We start from the raw sequence: 5,421 nt of genomic DNA on the forward strand, positions 1-5,421 counted from the left end.
ACCGAGGGTTGCGATCCCGTTACCGGTCAGTAAAAAAGACAAAAAGGAAAAAAAAAATCCTGGTGTATGCATTGAGTTATGTACTGGATGTGAAGGACAGAACAAAATCAGTATTGCCTTCTGCACGAATCCCATCCTTTCAAGAAAGACTTACTGAAATGAAGACATGGACTGATATTGCACAGACCTTCCCACTTTCTGTACACATACCCCCAAATCCTTCCCTTGTATAATACCTTGATTCATCTGTTGATCTGAAGCCGGAATCCTATTTGCTCACAGGTGCTACATCTCATGAAAGACATAAGTGACTTGGAAACCATCACAGATTTGAAGAAACTTGGAGTGAAATTGATTTGTGNTCATTTCTTCTCAACAGTGTCCAGATTCTTGGCTGTACTAGGCACTCAGCTCTGCCCACTACCCCACCCATCAGCCCTGCACCTAATATTGCAACAAGACTAAGGCTGTCCTGACTTTTTTTGGTAACTTTGCTGTTGGCTTAACACTGAGCTTGGCATGATAGAAACTGCCTAAGGAAAAGATGAGGCCCCTGGCTCAGAAAAGTAGTCTTGAGATCTGGTGTGTGGTGGTGGGTTCTACCAGGACAAAGGACCCAGACTCTGTAGGCACCTGAAGTTCAGCCTAACCCATAGGCTGTCTGTGACAGGACGAATCAGTGAGACAGATACAGGATATGAAATCCAGGACAAAGGACCCAGACTCTGTAGGCACCTGAAGTTCAGCCTAACCCATAGGCTGTCTGTGACAGGACGAATCAGTGAGACAGATACAGGATATGAAATCCACAAGGCTAGTTTATTAATTTACAATGAGCAACAGCTGGCTGCTTTGGGGTCCAGAAATGGCACAGACTCAAGACAACTATTTCCCCTTCTTCCACACAAAGATATTATGACAGTTTTAGTCAATGCCTCCATGAAATCTGTAAATGCTCTCTATACCACATGTTCTTCACCCACCAGCATTATAATCCACTGAATCCCCTTCCTGCTTCTTCATATGGAAACAGCCAGCTTCTGTGGTCATCTCAAGTGTCCTTGGGTGCAGAGACAACAATAAAAGGTGGAAAATAAACCTGGCAAGAGGACTGACTTAGCCTCTTGCCATGTGATCTGCTTGCACCTGCCAGCTTTTCTGCCATGAGTAGAAGCAGCCTGAGGCCTATGCCAGATGCCGCTGTCCCAGAATTGCACGATGAGAAGGATCATACCCACAGAGATTCTCTCTGTCATCACTAAAGAGGTCTGACATCAAATAAAACAAAACCAAAAGATTAAAAGCAATGGCTGAGGGCCTCAGCCACATGCCCTCCCCAACATCTGCAACCAGCCCAGCAACAACCACCGAGCTGCTGCAGGAAGCACCTCGGGCTCCCTAGCTGGAGCTGTGGGGTGGGCAAAGGCTTCATCCATACCTCTCAGACATCTGCACCCAGCTCAGCAATGACCAAGCCACAACTAGAAGCCCCCTGATCTCCCATGCAGGAATGAGGGGGGTGCCATAGGCCTCAACACAGCCCCCCTCCTTCCTCCTTCTCCCACCCTATTTCCTTCCCCTTTCCCTTCTCCCTCTCTCCCACAACTGCTCCACAACAACATCATAGAATGTAAAAATAATAACAATATTAATAAATAAACAAGCTGTAGGACCGAGCCTGTGGCGCACTCGGGAGAGTGCGGCGCTGGGAGCGCAGTAGCACTCCTGCCGCGGGTTTGGATCCTATATGGGGATGGCCGGTGCACTCACTGCCTGAGCGCAGTGCGGCTGGTCACAAAAAAAGACAAAAAAAAAAAAAAACAAGCTGTAAAATAAAAAATAAAAAAAATTTTTAAAAGAGGACAGGCTTAGAAACCATCGAAGACTCTAAAACACAGCATATGGCAAAACTCACCCCTACAGGTTAAGAGGGATATAAAATGAGTATAAATCAGAATTTCAGACCTCTAGGCTCTTATTGCTGAGGCAAGAGCAAGAGAGAAACCTATAAAATGGTTAAAAACAGTGAAAAGGAGGCAAGAAAATAAACATTACAGGGAATCAGTATAAATGATATAGTATTTTACAAAGGATTGGGCTAAGAGGGAAAGGACCTGGGGAGGAGGAGGGAGAGAAATGACCCAAGACGAATTTGGAAGGATGAATAGAATTAAGTGGGCAGAGGGGTTGTGCATGTGAAAAAAGTGTGCTGTAGGTAGAACTGATTAAAATAGAGCAGAGAAAACTCATTGGTAGGGTAAATGCATTCCATCGCTGATGGCAGGTGTAAGGCGGCGTGGTGCAGGGTGGACTTTATGTACTGAGGCTTAGGGAAGACCAAGAGAGATGTGAGCGAAACCTTCAGAAGTGATGGGAGAATACGGATCAATTTGCTGGAGCCCAAAGGACAACCCTTTGAAGGCAGAAAATGATAGTATTTGGAGCAAGTAAAATAAAGTTTTGCTCTGCAAAGTACTTGGAAACCTTACAGAATCTGTTAACCTTAAAATATACAGACTATGTATATATTTTTCCAAAAAGCGTGAATATAAATTCATAGTTTATACACAGTTGATGGGTTATTAAGAGAAACCAGGGATGTGTCTGTACCCTGACTGGTGTTAACATGTGAATTATCCCTAGAAGTGACTATCCAATGACAACACCCAGTGAAGCTGTTCTTAAGTCGTGTCTTAAACTGGGGATTCCATGAAACACAGATTACATTTCTAAACAGAAAGGTTTTCTAATGCCCTGGTTCCCCACAAAGGGACACATGATCCTTTATAAGTATCCAGATTTCTCTGAAGTAGTTTGTGTACTAATAAGAACTGCCCTTGCTTTCTCTCTCAAATCGCATTGCAAATCCATTGCACGTTATGATCTACACGTTTCTAGATATTCCTCTATCACTTGAAAAGTTTTAAATAATAGAATTTGGGATAAGTGTTGAGAAGATCCGTCGGGTTTACTGTAGCTTTGGTTAAAAATAAGTGCACTAATAACATGCTGTTTTTATAGATTGTTTATATTTGGATGCAGTATTATGTAAAATTGAGTATCTCACTTTCAGTTACTATCTTTCCCTTTCTACACCACAGAGAGCCCAAGAGTTGTTGCTATGTATCACTAATAACAAGTTTCAGTGTCACTCCTGAGTCTCTACTCCACAGAAAGAGCAGATTCTACTTTTTTAAACATTTGTTTTAGAAATGAGAGTTTTTGGTGGGGAGGGGATATGTGTCTCTTACCAATTTTTCATGTCAAAAATATTTAAATTCCATTAGAGCTGCAAAGCACAAATTTTTATCATAATTCCTTTCTCCTAACAGAAAAACAGAAATAAAAACCCAGAGCTCTTAATATTATATTTAACTGGCAACACACTCACATTTTTTAGTAAAGTGTAAACAGAAAACTTGTGTGCTTGTGGCAGAGGTGATCAGTGAAGCGAACACTGGCATGAAGAATGGTGTCTTTGGTTGCTGTGGCTTAGGGATTAAGGAAATGCCAAAAATGCAGGCAGGAAAAGCATATTTGTCTTATACCTGGAGCAGCCAAAAGAGGGTTTGGCACATGGAGTAAATGGTCAAGGCGTCGCCTGGCCTCGAGACCCTAAATTGGGCTGGATGATTTAACTTGCTGTCTGTCCTTGGTGCAAAGTAAATTGTTTCTTGTCGGGTGTTATCCCTAATTTCTTACCCATAGGCTGAACAAAGTAGCATGGAAGTGGTTAAGGGAATGGAGCTCAGCAGAAAGTCCCCAGCGTGGCTGCTTTGGGAGCTGCTGGAACATGGAGCTGATCACTCAGTAAGGTTCTGAGCTCTCAGAGGGGTTCGTGTCTCCATGGCTCACCCTGCACTTGGCACAGAGAACAAGCACTGGCTGAAATAACCATTATGAGGATATGGTGGAGTAGCCCCAGCTATCTCCTAGTGATTGCCCTTACAGTGGGATGGAGACACACACTCAATAGGTGATGGCTCTGATGTGGATTCTAATGTTCTATAAATGATTGCATTGGACATATTCCAAAACTGAAATGTCATAGATAGAACTTAAGATGCTTTTCTTGTATTTTCTCCTGTCTCTTCCCCCCCCCACCCCTTGCTTATCTTACCTTACCTCTCCTTCCTTTCTTTTTTTATTGTTAAGGAAGCACTGCAGGGATCTTTCACTGTATGGTATTCTGGACCTGGAAGGTCTAAATCACTGTTCGAGAGCAGTTATTTTCGCAAACCCTTCCATTTTATATGCCAGCCGTGTGATAGAGCCAAGAGACCTGGAATGAAAAGGCCTGGAGTTTAGTCTAAGTTCCACCCCTTACTGGCTGTATAACCTGGGTAAATACACGACCTTTCTGAGCCTCAGTTTTTTCATCTGTAAAATAGGAATGTTTTACAGGGATAGAATTCAGCTCTCCTGACTCTCAGCCCAGTGCTCCGTGAGTTGCTCTGGTATTCTATCGGTGTCTTACTCCTCGCCTCCACAGTCCTCCTCCAGGTGTCTTCCCTGCAGACCCCTAACCTTCTTTCTGGCATTGTCTTTGTCCCCTCTGCACCCATCCCTGTGAAGGCAAAGTAAAGCCACTCATATCCTAGAAAAATCACTGGAACTTAGTTTTTCCATGTTCAGGCCAATAAATATTCTGATCCTCCAAGAGCATGAAATTAACTGACTACAGACCAGATACCTTTTCCCACATGCTCCCTCTTTCCCATATCCCACACTCCAAGCGGTCAACCCTCATCCTCGCAGTCTCAGCCCCAGTGTCCATGGACAGGTAAAACCTCCTTGACCCCCTAGACTACAGAGTTCTCCTGCTCTGTGACCTTATAGAGCACCATCCCTTCCGTGCACCTGTCACAACTTGCCGTCAAAGCCTCATGGTCCCATTTGGCTCTGTCCTTACCCCGCACCATACTGTCCCATTCAGAAAGCCAAGAAGTGTTATCTGTCTGGCTCATCCCTGCATCATCAGGGCTTTGCTTAGAGCCTGGCATGGGTTGTGTTCTCAGTGAAAGGTGCTTTTGAGTGAAGGAATGCATGTCACCTTCTGATGAATGCTCTGAAAACACCCATCGGTTACTGAAAGCCTTGTATATGTCAGGTTCTGAACTGGGCACTTTACATAACTTACCTTACTTCACTTGCAAAACAACCCTCTTAGGAAGGTGTCAGTAACTACATTTTATAGACAAGGAAACTGAAGCCAATGAAAACACTAAAAAGGGGCACCCAACTCAGTTCCAGAGTCAGGGAAGGCTTTTCAAAGGAGTTGACAGTGACGATACCCTCACTTAATTCCTTCTAAGTCCTGTTGAAACCAAATTTAAGTGCTCATTTGGCAACTTAGCAGCTTAGTAAGGAGACATATATATGTGTGTGTCTGTGTGTGTGTGTGTGTGTGTGTGTGTATAT

This window comes from Galeopterus variegatus, unplaced genomic scaffold (assembly GCF_000696425.1).
Source record: "Galeopterus variegatus unplaced genomic scaffold, G_variegatus-3.0.2 Scaffold3700, whole genome shotgun sequence".
Lineage (NCBI taxonomy): Eukaryota > Metazoa > Chordata > Mammalia > Dermoptera > Cynocephalidae > Galeopterus > Galeopterus variegatus.